Raw genomic sequence first — 19,141 nt, 5'->3', positions numbered from 1 at the left:
AGTTCTGAGGTCTCCGGTTCGAGTCCAGGCTCGGACCTTCCTGGGTGGAGTTTGCATGTTCTCCCCGTGCCCGCGTGGGTCTTCTCCGGGTACTCCGGTCTCCTCCCACATTCCAAAGACATGCATGGCAGGTTAATTGGGCGCTCCGAATTGTCCCTAGGGTGTGCGTGTGAGTGTGGATGGTTGTTCGTCTCTGTGTGCCCTGCGATTGGTTGGCAACCAGTCCAGGGTGTCCCCCGCCTACTGCCCAGAGCCATCTGAGATAGGCGCCAGCACCCCCCGCGACCCTTGTGAGGAATAAGTGGTCAAGAAGATGGATGGATAAAACTAATGAAAAAACTAAAACTGTATTCGCACTTCAGAATGTTTGCTTTGTTCTTGTTCACCGCAAAACTGACGTTTGTTTATGTACAGCACTTTATATACAGCAATGCCTGTTCTTAAAGCGCTTAATCAATAAAGTTGAGTTGAGTTTAAAGCACAGGTCTCAAACTCCAGTCTTCGAGGGCCGCAGTCCTGCATGTTTTAGAGGTTTCTCTCCTCAAACACAGCTGAATCATATAATGAGGATCATGATCAGGTTGCTGCAGAGCTTGCTGATGAATCAGGTGTGTTTGAGGAGGGAAACCTCTAAAACATGCAGGACTGCGGCCCCTCGAGGACTGGAGTTTGAGACCTGTGCTTTAAAGGGACAAGCAACATGAAAAATCGACTTTTAGTCATGTTGAAATGCTAATTCCTCACCAAAAACATGACGGAAGTAGTGTTGTCCTCCATTGGCCCCTCTCTGAGAAATTCTACGTCATTCTGCTCTCCGAGCATTAGCCCCTCCCAACCTGAGAAAACGAGCTGTTGGCACTCTTTGACGTCATAAGGTGCGGCCCCACCCCCGCCCCGCCTCTGCGGACTAAACACACGCCCACTTTCTCTGAGGCCTCCACCTTCTTTGAGACCTGTGCTTTAAAGCCTAGGTTAGGGTTTCAAATTTGGGTTTGAATCAAAAGTTACAGTTTCAAAATAGTGCTTTCAAAACAGGGTGAGGGGTTCAAATTAGGGTTTCGATCTTAGGTTAAACGAGAAAAGAGTTGAGGTTTAAAGACCAGATTAGGGCTTCAAATTAAGGTTGCAGGTTCAAGTTAGTGTTTCAAGCCGGGGTTGGCGATTCAAGCTTTGAACGCGCGATTAGCGTTTGGTGACAAGGGTAGGGTTTCATGTAATATTATAATTTTCTGTTTGGGTTAGGGTTTCCCTTTCAAATGAGGTTCGTATTTCAGGTTTGCAGTTTCAAACACTCGCTAGTGTATTAAATTTGGCTTTTCAACCTTGATCATGGTTTGGAATGAGGGTTTCCACTAGTGTGAGTTTTCATTTTGGGTGTGAAGTTGGCAAGTTTCAGGTTTGACTTTTCAGCTCTTCCCGCAAGATTTTATATTTTTTTGTGTTCGCCTTCGAGCTCGGGCAAAGCGAAAGTTGATATTCGGCCGGGACGTTTGGGTGTCTTTTTTTCACTTTGATTGTCCGTCCGGCCGCTTACTGGTCGTTCCGGCCGTATGAAGAGATTTTGTAACATTCCTGCTGGACCTCACGCAGGCAACAAGTCAAGTCAGTCGGCCACTTTGAACCGCGTTACGGCGCTCGCTAGCTGGGATCACATCCGTCCACGTGGCGGCGGTCCGCTCGGGTGGATTTATTTCTTTTTCCGCGCTTCCTTGGAACCATGCGGGTTGTTCCCGTGAAGGAAGGCGGAGCAAAAGCAAACACTCTCAAGGCGTATTATTAACATCGACCTCACTGATGCTTTTACACGCTTAAAGAAGCACAAGTACACTTTGATGGAAAGACTTTTTGTATTGGAAATAAAAACGGTAGCAATAATCAGCAACGATATTTGTTGCTAATTTGTAATTGTATGATCAATAATGGGAATATCACCAGCAGTGAAGTGGCAACTACAGTATGTTGGAATGTAATAAATAACAACTGGCAGGTCCATCCGTCGGCACAATACTATAAAGCAATATGAAGAAAAAAAAAAAGCAGCAATAGTAGTCAGCAACTTTCTATGTAAACATGTATGATTGACAGAATGCTATACAGTGTTCCCTCGTTTATTGCAGGTGATACGTTCCAAAAATTACCGACGATAATGGAAATCTGCATTTAATTAAAAAAAATAAAATAAAAAAATCACATTAATTATATATATTTTTTAGTTTATTATATATATATATATATATATATATATATCTTTTTCTTTTCTTTTTTCTTTTTTCCATTTTGGTATGATTGACATGTTCTTTTTTCATTTACATTCATTTTTTCTAGGGCTGGGAATCTTTGACTGTCTCACGATTCGATTACGATTTGTGGGTCTACGAGTCGATTCAGAATCGATTTTAGATTCAAGATGTTTTAATTGACAAATGATTTCTGCTTCAATTTACGGATATGCACAACATTGTCATGATCTACTCCAGTCTGTTTTGCAAGACAAAATGACAGACATTCAAGTGTCTTTTTTTTTTTTTTGTATATTCCCAAACGTCCTTTTTCCAGGTAACGCATTTGCTCCCAATAACGTGTAAATACGTTTTTTTTTATGTTTTAAATGTCCCAAAGACGTATTTATACTTTTTTTTATTTATTTTTTTTTATGCTAGAGCATTCAGAAGGCTTTGATGCAGCCTCTCAACTGCAAAGAACGGTTGCAGAAATGGTAGTTATTACACAAACGGCCAGCAGGTGGCAGCAGAGCAAAGGAGATCAACCAGGGCCATGTGGGAAAAAAAGCTCAATTACTTACAATTTTGAATAGATTTGTGAAAACTGATGAAACTTTGCTCTCTTCTAATGCTAATTGCTGCAAAACAGAAAGAGATAGAAACATACTTTTTTTCCTGATGAAAGAAGAGACAATCTTTCTTTTGATAGGTTCCATGCTTTTATAGCAATTGGAACACAATATTCTGTGGGCCTTGCAAAATCAGTCAAAATCCAGTAAAACAGCCGGGAGCGAACGGGACTGCGAAATGTGAAAATGACGGCGAGTGAATGAGTTAATATCAAAATAAATCTACTTCAAATCACATTTAAAATCATCCCCCAAAACTCATGCATTAAATGAATGACCAAAGACTCCAACAAAGGACATTTTTGCTATAATTATAGTTAGTTTTCATTTATTTAAAAAAAAAAACATTTTCTTAGTTCTTGTTAATTTTAGTTGACTAAAATAAATGTAGTTGACTGCGTGTTGAAGCAATTGAGAGCAACATTCCAAGGTAATATCGCGCTCGTCGGCATGGAAAAGGCATCGTCCGCCCGTCAGGCTTCCGGAGACAGAACAAGTTCAAGTAAACAACGGAATAATGTAATGGGACAAACATCTGGAGCGGTCGCCGCAGGAGCCGAGCAGGAAGTCTCGGCGAGAGCCGCCTGACGGACGGTAATTGATGAGCGGGGGAGGGGCCGGGGGTAGTTGGGGGCGGACGAGCGCTCGCCGGCCGTCCCGGAGGACACGCTGACCTCCAGCAATCGTGATGAATTCGATGGCTCCCAAATGGCAGCAGGAATAATGAAGGCACTTTTCAGCGCCCAGTGGAATGTGCGAGCGCCGCGCTCGGCTTATTTATTCGACCCCCCCCACCTCCCTCCGCCCGAGAGAGTGAAGCCACTTGTGTTTTCCTGGGGGTTTTCCTTCACATACGCTCGTTTTGGATCTCTTCCAAATGCTGCCGTTTGGACAGAATTCATCATTGTTTTCGTCCGACGCCGATTTCCGTTAAACCGAAGACAACACGATTGGAAGAAGCTGTTTAGCAATCGATCAAGCGGTTTAGTGAAAGGAGAAAGGAAGGAAAATGCCAGGATGGGTTTGACATCACTTATGTGCCTTAAGTAGGGCGTCAAATAGGAATGGGAATTAAAAACAAAAAAAAAACGCTTCTTAATCGAAAGCTGATCTGAACAATCGTTGACCTAAAATGTTCATAAAGATGAAATGGTATGACTCTTTTTCATATTGCAATTACAGGGATCCAAATGATCCGCTATTCCTGTTCTTGCAGTATTGCTCAAGTGTAAACAAAGATTTGTTAGAATCGTGCCTCTTGATTATCGTATTTTCCGCACCTAAAAGCCTTCAATTTTTTCAAAAGCTGACCATGCGCCTTATAAATCAGGTGCGCCTTATATATGGATCAATATTGATCCGCAACAGGTCTCGCTGCCAAGACGCTATCGGTGACCCTGCACAATCGGTGACGCATGCGCAGAAGATGCCGCCATCTTGGATCGCTCGCTCAGACTAATACTTTACCTCAGAGAAAATAAAACAGCTGTTTTTTTTTCATTTTGGGAGTGAATGGAGTTGTCAGAAAGCTGGTTTGTAATCTCTTAACTCATTCACTCGCCGCCATTTTCACATTTCGCAATCCCGTTCTCTCCCGGCTGTTTTACTGGATTTTGACTGATTTTGCAAGGCCCACAAAATATTGTGTTCCATTGCTATAAAAACCTATCAAAAGAAAGATTAAAGTCTCTTCTTTCATCAGGAAAAAAAAGTATGTTTCTATCGGTTTCCGTTTTGCAGCAATTAGCATTAGAAGAGAGCTAAGTTTCATTAGTTTTCACAAATTTATTTAAAATTGTAAGTAATTTTTTTTTTCTAGATGGCCCTGGTTGATCTCCTTTGCTCTGCTGCCACCTGCTGGCCGTTTGTGTAATAACTACAATTCCTGCAACCGTTCTTTGCAGTTGAGAGGCTGCATCAAAGCCTTATGTTTTCTCTAGTATTTAAAAAAAAAAAAAAAAAAAACGTCTTTGAGACACTTAAAACATTAAAAAAAACATATTTACACATTATTGGGAGCAAATGAAGCAAAGTTTGACTGACCTATCTGACTGTTTTGTTGACGTTCCCTTTAGCGCAGCACCATCTAATGGATGCATAATGTAACGCCAGCCTGAAAATATGTCATTCATTGAAGGTGCGCCTTATTTATGGAACAGCCTTATAGTGCGAAAAATGCGGTATTATTTTTTTGTATTTTTTTTTGCCATTTTTCTTCCATTTTGTGTTTATTGGTGGTACGTTATTTGCGAATCAGTCAGCAAAACTTCTTCCTGTTTACCTTTAAAGGAACACAAGACTGAAGAAAAACTAATCAAGCTATTGTGTGAAATGATTCATTTCAACTCCTCCCTGAAAAAAAAAATGCCAATTCACGTTGAGCAATTATGATTTTATAGCACTTTTTTTTATGAATATTTTTGCGTTAAGTACTGTATCGGGCATTTTGGACAGTCTCGTGATCATTGTGACGTATCGCGTGCATAAACTACACGTTGAATAAAATGGCGGCCAGTGACAACAAAGAACTCATCGGCCCTTTGTGAAATCTCTATGAGCACTAAAGTAAAATCTTGAACTTCTCCCAATGTTTTTGTCCAACCTAATCAACAACTATTTGCTGAAAACATCTGGATTTTAGCCTGTTTTACTGCCGCGTCCCCCACACTCCCTTCCAAGACATGAATAAAGATGTTTTTGGAAATGCGGCTTCAAAACCGTCGGACGTTTTTGTTGGGGGTGCAGAGGGGACTTGGGAAAGCGGGGACAGGAAGCGGCCGCTCGCTCCGGCTGGCACATGTGGCACGATTGCACCACGACGCAGGAATTCACACTTGCACGTCGACAGCTGCGCTTTTAATAAGAGCGACGGGATGAAATTACCGGAGGCCTGCTCGCTCCCAAACCTCATCAGCTGGGACGCACAGGAAATTGCCTGTCGCCGCGTTAAGGGGAAAAAAAAATAAAACGAGTGGTAGAGAACACGCACACACAGTGTCTTTTTTTTTTGTGATTACGCTTTTTTTTTTTTTTTGCAGCGCAATGCCGTTGAAAAGAAGCAATCCATCTTCATTAGTGCCATCAGCGTGACATCACAACAATCCGGCACTAATGCGCTCGCCACAATTCAATCTCCCCCCTCAGCTGCCCATTGGACTCTTCCTGCTATGACACGCAAAATTTCATGACCGTGATTTGATTTCATCCTTTTTGAAGGGATGTTTGGGCTCGCTGCCTTGCAAAAAGTGAAATTGATGTGAAAGTATATAAAAGTAGAGTTTCAGGAAGTGAAAATGTGGCGTTTGGACAAAAAAGTACGCGGACACCTAATGTCAGTAAAAGGGCGAGCAAGTGGTGTACCAAAGTATTAGGACGGCGACGATATGTTGGAAAAATAGTGAAACAAGTGAAATTGTTTTGGACAAAAGTATTGAGACACCTGCATATACATATATATATATATATATATATATATATATATATATATATATATGTGAAAATGTGGAGTTTGGCCAAAAGTTTTGGGACACCGACACACAGTGTAATTATGAAGACAATTTTGGGACACCAACAGGAAGTCAAGGAAAAAGATGGACAAGTATTGGGACAACTGTACGACAGCGTATTAGGGCCTCGTACAAATATTTATTTTTGGGGATGATTTTAAATGTGATTTCAAGTAGATTTATTTGGATATTAACTCGTTCACTGGCCGCCATTTTCACATTTCGCAATCCCGTTCGCTCCCGGCTGTTTTACTGGATTTTGACTGATTTTGCAAGGCCCACAGAATATTGTGTTCAATTGCTATAAAAGCATGGAACCTATTCTTTCAGCAGGAAAAAAAAAAGTATGTTTCTATCTGTTTCCGTTTAGCAGCAATTAGCATTAGAAGAGAGCTAAGTTTCATCAGTTTTCACAAATCTATTCAAAATTGTAAGTAATTGAGCTTTTTTTCGAGATGGCCCTGGCTGATCTCATTTGTTCTGCTGCCACCTGCTGGCCGTTTGTGTAATAACTACCATTTCTGCAACCGTTCTTTGCAGTTGAGAAGCTGCATCAAAGCCCTATGTATGCTTTAGCATAAAAACAACAGAAAACGTATAAATACGTCTTTGGGACACTTAAAACATTAAAAAAAAAAGACGTATTTGCACGTTATTGGGAGCAAATGAGTTAAAAAGTGGCAAATTTGCTCTTGTCATATTAAAAAGTGGCAAAAAGTGGCAAATTTGCCACTTTTTAACTCATTTGCTCCCAATAACGTGTAAATACGTTGTTGTTTTTTCTTGTCATATTGCCCACCCAGCCCCCCCCCATAAAAAAATAAATATTAGTACGCCATCTTACAACTGCAATGACAACGGAAGAAATTTTGCCTAAAGTATTTGAACACCTACAGGAAGTGGGAAGACGTGAACAAAATATCGAGTTTGTCCACAAATGTTGGGACACCTGCACAAAGTAAAATTGCAAAGAATATTGAATCAAATGTTTTGGGACACCATGTAGAAAATGTGGAAGTTTGACCAACACTTTTTGTCCCAATTCCTCTTTTTTTTTTTTTTGTTTTCCAATTAGGATTGAATGTGATTGAAACGTGTACCTAATAAAATGTCCAGTGAGGCCATGACAGGAAGTCACGATAAAGTTACAGGATGTTCCGCACAACTAAACACTCTGCTGGATAAATAAATGTTTCTGCAGATGTTGGAATACACAACGCGCGTTTCTGTCTGTCTGTCTGTCTGTCTGTCGACTGTTCTGTATGAGAGCAACATGACCTTTGAGGAATCTGCAGATTGGTGTCGAGGACCTCGAGGGAGACGGCCGGGGTGAAGGCTGTTTTTGTTTTTTTGTGTGCGCGTCGGTGACGAGCAGTCACGGAGGTCCACTTGGCCATGAAACGGCAAACGAAAACGCAAGACGATACAAAGAAAACAAACAGGGCGGCGAGGCCTCCCTGCGCGCGGCTAAACAGTCGCAAGGTGATTATTGAATCGTGTTGATTGTTTCCTGGCTCACAAACGCGCTGACCACCGCTCGCATACGTGCGAGCAACTACTTCTTTCCACTTTTCAAGGCTTCCAACTAAGTCATGACGACTCGCCAAATTTTGATTGACAGACGCACCCGCAGAGGTCATGGGGAGCGCTCGTCGTCGTGTTGCTTTTTATACCGCGCACGCAAACACGTTGGGAACGCTGCGCATTATTTCTCAATCCAAAACCTCAAAGAAAAAAAAAAAAAGCATGAAATGTACTACTTTCTTGAAGAAATGTGACAATTAGCTTGTTACATACATAAAATAAAAACGAAAATGCTTTTTTAAAAAACAAAAGCTAACTAAAACTACATTTTATGTTTACAAAACTAACTAAATTAAACTATAATGATAGCAAACATGTCCTTCGTTTTAGTCTTTGGTAATTAATTTAATGCATGAGCCTTTGGGGATGATTTTAAATGTAACTGTTATTAGATTTATTTTGATATAAACCGGAATGACGACGTTTGAAAGTATGTCACACAGAAGTGACGTCATCCAGCAGCAGCCAATAGAAAAGCACCAAAAGATGACGTCGCTCCCATGCTGTTTTTTAAATATTGTGCACAAGTAATAAACTTTTTTTTTTTAAACTAACACTAATTCTGAAACTAACTAAAACTAAGCATTTATAAAGGAACTAAAACTAATAAAACAGAACCACCCTGAAAACTAATAAAAACTAACTAAAATAAAGAAATTCCAGAACTATAATAATCCTACTGCCATATTACAAATAAAATTGGTTTATATACTGTAGCATTTTTCTTCTAAATTTGCAAAAGCACAAATAAATTATTTGTACAATTTTTAGGACTAAACACAATTATTCTTCATAACATGATGTGGCCCTTGCGTCCTTCTGATTTTCTGTATGTGGCCCTCAAATGGAAAAGTTTGGACACCCCTGGGCTATAGAAATAAACTTGACTTGACTTGCCATCTGCTGTAAGTAAAGGAAATGCGGATTTTGGCGATCCAATCTACACGGTAACAAGCGACCCTTACAAGTTTAGAATTCAGTCGAGTTCACACGAGCAAGTTTTGTTGCGAAACATCACTTTTTGAGTGTCAGCTGTAATGTGACAGCTGTCAGTCACTCGCACATGTGCAGTCACTCCGCAGGGGTGCCGCCCACAAGCCAGCGTGTCACGCACACTCCTCTTTGCGCGCCTGATTGACAGCTGACAAGTTTGCGCGTCTTCAAATGCGAAACGCTGACAAAGTTCACGGCTGTTTCACGTCTGCGCCTCAACTGACGCGGTTCGAAAATGTTGTGACATTTGGACAAAAGTGTTTGGGCACCGTCATCGTGAGGAAGAGAAATAGTGGATTGGACAAAAGTGTTGGGACACCTGCAAAACGAGAAATACAGTTTGGACAAAACAACGGAAGCGAAAAGGGAAGATTTCCAGTTGGGCAAATGTTTTGGGACACCAACAGAAAGTAAAACATGAAGAAAAAAAACGCACATTGGGACCTGTCATTTGCTGAAGGTTGGATCCCAAAGCGCAGACACAAATAAGATTTTAACTATTTACTCACATTGAGAGGCATGGAACAAACCTGACTACATGAGAAACAAAGAGAGTTGCATAGAGGAACAGAAGGCAATAATCCGGCAAAACGTACACAATTCTCAGACTGCTCCTACAGACTGTGAATCGATCTGATTGGTTGTAGCAAGTAAAAGGATTAAAGATTGACATCACATAGCCTAAAACTAGTTGAAACTAGATGATGGTTACATCAGTTCAAAACAGGCACATGACCTCAAACTTAACAGGTCATGAACTCAAACTTAACCTCGGCGTGACCCCAGACATGACAGGAGCAAGGCTATTTTAGTTCATTAAAACTAACAAAATAAAACTATAAAAAAAAATTAAAAAAAAGTTAATGAAATAAAATAAAAATGAAAATGCTTTTAGAAAAACTAAGACTAACTGAAACTACATTTTACGTTTGCAAAATTAACTCAAACTAATTAATCATAGTGAAAAAGTCGATGCTTTTAGTCTTTAGTAATCAATTTAAGCCTTTTGGGGATGACTTTAAAAGTGATTTTTAAGTACATTTATTTCGATATTAATTCACATTAAGGACGTTTGAAAGTGTGTCGCACGAAAATGACATCATCCATCAGCAGCCAATAGAAAAGCACCTTCAGATGATGACTTTTTGCCAACTTGTAATGTATTTATTCAATCTTGTACACAAGTAATACATATTTTTTTTCAAATGAAAACTAATACTAAAACTAAATTAAAAATAAGCATTGTTGAAATAATTCAAACTAATAAAAACTATAACTAATTAAAAGTAGGAAGGGCTGGGAATCTTTGACTGTCTCATGATTCGATTACGATTTTTGGGTCTACGATTCGATTCAGAATCGATTTTCGATTCTCGATTCAAACAATTTTCGATTCAAAATGATTTGATTAACAAATGATTTCTGCTTCAATTTACAGATATACAAAAAATTGTCATGATGTACTCCAGTCTGCTTTGCAAGACAAAATGACAAATTGAGACAATAGTGTCTTTTCATTTCATTTTTCTTTCATTAGTTTTCTTTCATTATTTTATTTTTTTTAAAGTATTAATTTTAATTTTATATTGTAAGTGCCCTTTTCCACAAAAACAGCATGTGGGTTACAACTGCCTTTTCCCCTTCTTTTTCATTTCTAATTTAAATAATATCAATTTTTGGATATTAAATATAATTCGATTTGATCAATAAATGAGAATCTCGATTCTTTTATGAATTGATTTTTTTTTGGCACACCCCTAATAAAAACTAAGTATAGTGAAATTTCCACAACTATAATAACCCTTCAAGCAAATATTTACTGCCAATATTTACTGATACTCGATTATTTTTGCGTGTTCCCTCATAAACGAGCGCGCTGTGGGCCGACTAAACACGTGACGGGTCCGGCACGTGCCGTACGCTTCCTTCCATTATTACGAATGGCACCGACATGGAGTGTGTTGACAGTAGGTGTGTTGTACGGCTACGCAGTAAAGTGAGTCACGAGGATATTTGAAAACGTCTCAATAAAAAAATAAAAACAACCTTTGGACAAATGAAATGTGGATTTAGTGAGTCATGGCATTGACTATGGGGCCCCATATGCTTGCGCCATCTGGCCCACCGGTGCACAATATGGCAACCTCACAACTTCAAATTCGTCCCAAGCACAAGTGTGTGTACACAACGTGCGTGCGCGAGAGTTCGAGTGAAAGGTTTGTGTTGGCTGAGGGTTAGTGTGCCATTAGCGGAGGCTAAAGTGCACTTTTGGGCCCCGGCGACGGTCCACTTAGAGCGCACGCTCCCGATGGAGAGCGTCTGTGCTTGTGTTGGCTCGCAACACCGGCCTCCTCCTTCCACACGCGCACGCACTCGACCTTCCCAGACAAGTTCACCAACAAAGCCGAAGCGGCATCCACACGTTATTTTTGGGCAACGCTTGACGTGACGGATCAATCTCAGTCTACAACGTTGCACACATTAAATGGAATAACCAATAATAGTCGATTTTAAGCAGTTGAAAGTGACCTAAATGCCAGGAAGAGTGAAGGGGCAATTTCTCGGGCAGGCACAGACTAGGCCATCTGAAGGGGCGGGACAATTACCGGTGGGCCGTCCTATATTTCCCAATCCCCAGTGGGCCGTCCCATATTTCCCAATTCCCCGTGTGGGCCGTCCTATATTTCCCAATTCCCGGTGGGCCGTCCTATATTTCCCAATTCCCCGTGTGGGCCGTCCTATATTTCCCAATTCCCGGTGGGCCGTCCTATATTTCCCAATCCCCAGTGGGCCGTCCTATATTTCCCAATTCCCCGTGTGGGCCGTCCTATATTTCCCAATTCTCAGTGGGCCGTCCTATATTTCCCAATTCTCAGTGGGCCGTCCTATATTTCTGCGGAGAATTGGAGCCCACACGTTGTTTTGAAGTTGCGCAATTTTAGCCCGTAAATAAAGAGTATTCAAGTGATCTTATGTCGATTGTCTCATTGTCACACAACTGTGTCACCGAGTTACAATAATTTAATTTCAAACATAGCAAAACTTTAATCCACAAATAGAAACAATAAACAATATAACTATATTAAACCATATCAAGTCAGGTTTATTTGTATAGCCCCTAATCACACAAAAGTCTCAGAGGGCTCCAATTGCCCACAGTTGTAAAAAAAAACAAAAAAAAAACGATATCTACACAAAAAGAACACGTAAAATAGGCAAAACTAGAATGCTAATGCTAACTGTTTAGCATAGGCTCGTTTTTTGGGGGGGTATTTTATAAATCATATGATGAAGTTAATAAATAATGAGTAATTTCCACTCAATTCAACCTTAGTGGATTAACAAAACAATATTTATTTTATGTTATGCGGGATTATTCGCTAGAATAATTGATTCTCAAAAGATTAGTAGCTAGTGATGACCCTAACTTGAGCACTACCTTAGAAAATTGTGCTAAGCTAGCTGTCTGATCAGATACTTGAAGTCAGAGGTGGACAATTACTTTTTCGAATGTGATAGAAGACCCCAGCACGCTCGTAAATCTTGTGAGCGCTTCAGACAACGGATGGATCTTTTTTTTACAATACTATTCTATTGTGGCTTCTACCACGGTAGTTTTAGCTCAATTCAAGCAAGCTGTAAACCAGAACATTCCACATCATCCATTTGAAATGCGGAGAGTAAGTCGAAAAAGTTGACAGCCGTCAATCACACCGTTAACGAAGAGTAAACGAAAGCCGGCGAAGGCGTGCGGCGAGGGAACGAGACGATGGCGAGTGGGCGAACAGGAGCAAGCTAAAGTCGCGTCGCTGAAGGCGAGCTGCAACCGACGGTCCCAGACTTCGTCAAGATCACAGCAAGCAGCGGAGGAGGAACGATGATGACACACAAGTCACTTCTTTTCGTGTGTCGCATCCCGCTGAGCGTCAGTAACGTTTGAATAAGACACACGGTGACTTTGGAGAAGATCCACGTGACCAGAAAAAAAAACCATATCATTTGGAATTGGAAGTGACAAAACTCGCAGCTTATCTTGAAACTGTCGGGATTTATTGTTCACAACAAGAACTTGACTGCTTTTGAATGGCAAAGCAAGAATCCTTTCAATTTTGACTGCTATCTGACACACGACATGTCATGTAGCTGAAGTTGAAATTCAGATCGTTCCTTGCCGCTTCTCGAACTTGACAATTTTCTCCTGATTGACAGGAAGTGTTGCTCCATGGTAGAGATCCTACTGATTTTGAACTCTGACGTAAAATGTGTCCTGTAACTGAGGAAAAATCTCAAATTATTGTTCATTGATAGCTCTCGTACAGTTAGCGGAGCTGGGCACTTGCGTTAATCGTAAAATTCCGTTGACGGCGATGCACATATTCAGCGAATGCTTTATGACGCGGAGTGACCGTCTGCACTCACCCTGACGGACAGAAGTAAACGTGCTTCCGGCGGTGCTCAGTCTGTATATTTTTTTGACGAGGTTTCGCGTCATTGTGCACTTGCTGAATGGTGACAATTGACGGAAGAGCCCAGCTCTGCTAACTGGACGAGAGATATCAAAGAACTGTCATGAGAGATTTATCTTCTTTTTCAGGACACATTTTAGGTCAGATTTCAAAATCAGTAGGATCTCTGCTGTGACATGGTACCGGCGCTTCCTGACAATCGGGAGAAAAATTGGCACGTGCCAGTTGATGACGTCATCCGCGACCTGTTGTGTCCACGTCAAAGTAGAACGCCAAACTGTTTCTGAATGCGATGTGAACTCGGGTCTGTCGTGTCGCTCAAGTCAAGTTCAAGACTTGTTGATTTATGATAATCTGAGCAAGAAGCCTTTTGTTTTTGGCGTCTGGCGTAAAAGCCGTCTTGTCAGATTTAATATGTACATAATCAAATGTGTCCTCTAGGTGTTTATGAAGAGTTTAAATGCAAAATCAAGCATTTGAACTCGGTTTTAGAATGTTCTCTTATGAGTCAGGAAGATCACTTTGGGGTGAGGATTTCTAAGGCACCCCGAGAAGGCCGGCCGACAACAGCGACAATGTCAAGGCCGACAATAAAGCATTCAGAGACTTTTACGGCCTTGCAATTTATCCTGAAAGTGACTTGTCAGAACTCCTTGACGGTTGCCTTGTAGCCCTAAAACTGTCTTTCCCATCACAGTAACTCATTTGCTTAACGGCGTGTACACCTGCGAAAACATTAAACCCACAAATGAAGTGACCAAAGTTTGCTGACAGATCTACGACAGGACTGAAGGACTCGAGGAGATGCGAGACAACAATAGGACGTCGCCTCACTCCAGGGTGGTTTGTGATGACTCCAGTCCAAAAGCCTCCAGAATCGTCCTTTCATCCACTCTCTTAACCGCTTACTCCTACCAAGGGTCGCTGGGGTGCTGGAGCCTATCCCAGCCGGCATTGGGCAGTAGGCGAGGTACACCTTGAACTGGTTGCCGGCCAATTGACCTGAACGTGGCACGCCCCTCCCCGCCCACATTATGCGACACGTACCTGAGCTCCGGAAATACTCATCTCTGTCTGCTGCTGCAGATGTCAGGAAAAGACCGAGTCACCTCACTCACTTCGACCGATCGTCGGCAAAACCGAAGTTTTTGGACATTATTCCTGTCAAGCAAGGTAAGAATGAATTTATATTACCTCTTAGTTTCAATGTTCTGTTGGCATTTATAGAAAATAGTAAGTCAACAAACGTGTGGACGGTTCGCTACCCGGCGCTATCGTTAGCCATTGGCTAAAAACAACAATGGACAACATTAGCTTAGCGCAGGCATAGTAGTTTCTGCTCATTTTGGAGGGCTTCAACTGGTCGTGTGTGCAAAGTTTGTTCTGTTGGCATTTATGGTAAATAGTAGGGGTGTGAATTGCCTAGTACCTGACGATTCGATTCGTATCACGATTCACAGGTCACGATTCGATTCGATACCGATTAATCCCGATACGAATTTATAAGTCGATTGTTGCGATTTTTTTTCATTCAAATTTAGAAAATACTAATCAGTAAGCTTGTAGAGTGTAAGATTTATATGAAAATGTATTATTTATTTATCTGAAATTTCAGTCTTATAGAGGTTGTAATCTGTTTCATGTTTGAACAGCATTAAAATAAAATATTAAGGCTTAATGTTCCGTTCATATAACATTCTTCCATGCTCAAGGTGTGAATCCTAACCCGAAGTCAGACGTTTTGTTGAATATTTTTCCATTAAAAATGGAAGTTTAAAAATCGATTCACACACACACACACACACACACAAAAAAAGGCAATGACGATAAGACGTTGAATCGGTAAGACTACCGAATGAACAATTCTGAGCTCTTAAAAAAAAAACAAAAAAATCGATTTTTTTTTTTATTGAATCGCGCGATGTAGTATTGCGATATATCGCCGAATCGATTTTTTTTAACACCCCTAGTAAATAGTAAGTCAACAAACGTGTGGATGGTTAGCTAACCCGTAACTATTGTTAGCCTTTGGCTAAAAACAACAATGGAGAACATTGCCTTAGTGCAGACGTAGTCGTTTCTGGTCATTTCGGAGGGATTCGGCTGGTCGTGCGTGTGGTCTTCCACAAAGTTTGATCCAGCGTGGACATTTTTTGTAGTTGTTTGAGGGTTTAGGGAAGGGAATAATCTGGCCAGTGTCTCTCTTTTGTCTTTCTTACACAAGCCGTGACTACCACAGGATGCCGGTTAGTCGATCGGGATAACGGCTATCACTCTCATACAAGCCGTGACTACAGCGTTGAACCATTTTTGTTGATTTTTTTTCTTGGCTTTGGATAATGCACTACCGGCAGCGGGATTGCTTTTGTTTGTCCGTAGTAAAACGCACGTGCCGTCACAGACGTGACGTCTTGCATTTTGATTGGCTTACTAGGTCATGCGGGTGTGGTTTACGGAAAGGTCAATTGCAGGGCACCTCCAGAATCGTGAAGTCCAGTTACCGTGAGTCAACTTAAATGCGCAATTATGACTACGCTCCCTTGAAAGTTGCCTTCTGTGTTCATCTGAGCGTATTTCTGACCATCTCCTGGAACTATATGGGCCAAAAGTTGATGCCTTTTCCATGCTCCACCTGTTGCAACAGGACAGAACAGGACAAGCCATTCCAAGAAAAGGAAAATGCACATTTGATGTATTTGTCTTGTATGTCTGTTTGGATCAGGCTACTTTCAGGTTCATGGTGAAGACGTCGTTCGACAACGAATCATTAACAAAATTCAATGATGGCAACCTTGTGCAAATTTGGGTGGACATCTTTTACGTAGGTTTTTTTTCATGCAAATTTGCTCATACAAACAAATAAGATCAACACACCGATGGTGATCCAAACACATGCAACAACCCTTTGAGACCAATCATTATCATACAAATTAAAATTGAGTGAAATGTGTTTTGTGCATCTTATTTTGATTGTAGAACTATTAGCCAAGTATGACTTTACCGGAGGAACCTTTGTGGAGGACCTTTTTTTTTCGGCTATTTTTTAATAAGAGAGAGAACTCAGAATTGTTCATTCAGCAGTCTTACCGATTCAACACCTTATCATCATTCTCTCTTTTTTTTTTTCGCATTTTTTGCATGTGTGCGCGTGCGTGCGTGTAAATACGTGGAAAATTGTACTCATGAATTCACCTAAAACCTAATTAAAAATCCCATTACCCTTCACCTTAACCGGAAACTTCAGTCTCGCCAGAGTCGTGAAGTTCAGAGGGTCAGGGGACCAGAGGCAAGGTCAAAGAAAAAAAGATAAATCAAAGTGAAATCCAGCACCATCTGAACACCTCCTGCAATCCACATGCTTACAAAACCAGAGTCTGACGCCAACCCCAGAAACCTCTAAATTCCAACAAATTCAGGAGATCTCAAGAGACCAGAGGAAAAACTAAAGAGAGGAAGGAGGGAAGGATAGATGAAGCAGAGTGAGATCCACAGACACCAGCACGTCCAATCCATCAAAGTGAAATCCAGCACCAACCAAACACCTTCTGCCATCCACATGGTTACAAAACCAGAGTCTTACGCCAACCTCAGAAAACTCAGAAACCTCTAAATTCCAACAAATTAAGATCTCAAGAGACCAGAGGAAAAACGAAAGAGCAGAAGGAGGGAAGGATAGATAAAGCAGAGTGAGATCCACAGACACCAGCACCCACTGATTCAACGAGCAGTGGGAGGGAGAGGCGAAATCTAAGTTCTGGAGCAATTTAAAAAAAAAAACTGAAGGAAAACCTTCCTGGTTAGCATTTTGAAGTGGGCCAAACACTTTGTTTTGGGTTCTGCAGTGTTCGATGTATCTGAGTTTAGTTTTTGGAACTACAAATAGCACAAAGTAAACAGGTCTAGTGGGGAACTTTTGGAGGACAATCACTAATATCAAGTCCAAAAGAAGAACCTGCTAGGGCGATTCTTTCTTGACTTTCGAGAGGTTTTCACAACCTATTTCGTTGGCTTCTGCTTTGCTGGATAAATTTGATCAGAACCTTTAGAAACTACAAGTACGCAGAAGTGAAATTTAATGTAACTTTGGTAAGTGGAAAAGCGGCACAGGTTTGTGAACTATTTTTTTCCAAATTGAGTTCCCCATTTTGAAGAAAGATGTCTACGAACATTTGTGGTGAAGTCTGCAACACTGAACACACCAACTTGGAACGTTTGAGTTCCAGGAAGTACAAGTAAACGCGGCTTAAAAGTGATTTGCTGTATATGAGTAGCTAATACCGTCTTCCTAAATGTGCTGCACTGTATCTCTAAAGCGCTCGCGCCGGTTCTTAAAGGCTTCCAGAGTGGAAAGTTTACATTGAAAAGACCACCACGCAGAGAAGAAAATAAACATTCAAACATGAGGCTCAGCAGGAGGACGGGGGTCCGCGTGTCCGACATGACTTCCTGTGGTGCCGCAACAAAAAACCCTCCTGTTGGCGCTGCGCCATTGATTGACGTTCTCATTTCACACAAGCTTATTTTTTCACAAAAACTCACACAATATGTCATTTGTACACAGTAAATTCTCGAGAGTAAATTTGACTATTTAGAGAGGGACCAAATAGACTCCGTTTTAGAGTAATATTTAGAATAAGATGAGAGTAAAATCAAGAATTGAAAAAAATAAATGTCACTCAAAATGCATCTTCACTTCGGATAATAGAGTGCCTCATCGTTGGCCATGTGTGTAAGCACATCATGGGGGGAAAGCCTAACGTAGCAGCAAGCGTGTGGACAAGGTGCACTAGTCTGTAGGGATTGGTTTAAAAAAAATCGAATAATCAATCATTTCCGATTAATAAAACTATGAATCAATTATTTGATTTTATTTACTTTTTTTTTTTTTTTTTTACCATAAATTCTTAAGAAATTAGAATTTTAAGGGCCATTTTTTTTTGTATCTTAAGTGTTTTTGTGAAATTTACTGTTCACATTAATTTAAAAGTACTTTCTTACATCTATCTTTTTGCATTTTCAGCCAATTCAGAATCTTTTACGCTTATATTGACCATTATTAAATTAGAAATGAAAATATTCTCATCTCATAATTTGATTATGTCGATGTTTGTTATTAAAACACGATACATTCATTAATAAACTGAATCATTTAACCAGTTACTTCCTACGCAAAACTTACTTTTGAATTTAATATTTGTAGAGTTTTTATTATGTCCTTGATGTTTAAGAAGAATCGATGTTTATGCATCCACGTTTGCTCTCGCGTTATTAAAACTGAAGTGAATCGAATCGGGAAAAATCGAGATGGAATCAAATTGAACTCTTGCGAATTAATATCAAATCAATTGGGGAAATTAGAATCGAAAGCCAGCACTACCAGTCTGGCGTGGCTGCTTCAGAGCGCCTCGTTATTGCGGCATGGAAAAGCACCTTGGGATATATTCCAGCCATCAGAGACCTCACACAATTATATTTTCTCGGCTCAAACATGTATTCACGTTTATAAAAATGATGCTAGACAAAATAGAATCCATTTTGTGATATTTTAATTGACAGTTGAATGGGGTGTGAGTTTGGCGCATTTTAACTCCCAAAGACGTATTTATACGTGTTTTTTTGTTTGTTTGTTTGTTTTATGCTAGAGCATAAAGAAGCCTCTGAACTGTCGAAAATGCTTGAAGCAATAGTAGTTATTGTAAAACCGGCCAGCAGGTGGCAGGAGAGTATAAGAGATCAACCAG

The 19,141-nt window shown here is 40.6% G+C and overlaps 1 protein-coding gene across 5 annotated transcripts in view; it reads right to left on the bottom strand.

Annotated features, from left to right (window-relative positions):
- LOC144013547 (uncharacterized) overlaps positions 1-19,141 on the bottom strand; it is a 219,659-nt gene that overhangs the window by 190,986 nt on the left and 9,532 nt on the right. For 4 of the 5 annotated variants that reach the window (XR_013282281.1, XR_013282283.1, XR_013282282.1 and 1 more), the window contains exon 2: positions 14,448-14,561. The exons of the other annotated variant lie outside the window; for it this stretch is intronic. The gene's annotated coding sequence lies outside the window, so the exon portion shown is untranslated. The remainder of the gene's footprint in view (positions 1-14,447; positions 14,562-19,141) is intronic. 5 annotated transcript variants of the gene reach the window in all.

The sequence above is a fragment of the Festucalex cinctus genome, chromosome 1 (genome assembly GCF_051991245.1).
Source record: "Festucalex cinctus isolate MCC-2025b chromosome 1, RoL_Fcin_1.0, whole genome shotgun sequence".
Taxonomy (NCBI): Eukaryota; Metazoa; Chordata; class Actinopteri; order Syngnathiformes; family Syngnathidae; genus Festucalex; species Festucalex cinctus.
Note: the sequence above shows the minus strand (reverse complement) of the source record. Positions and strands in the feature narration are given on the sequence as shown.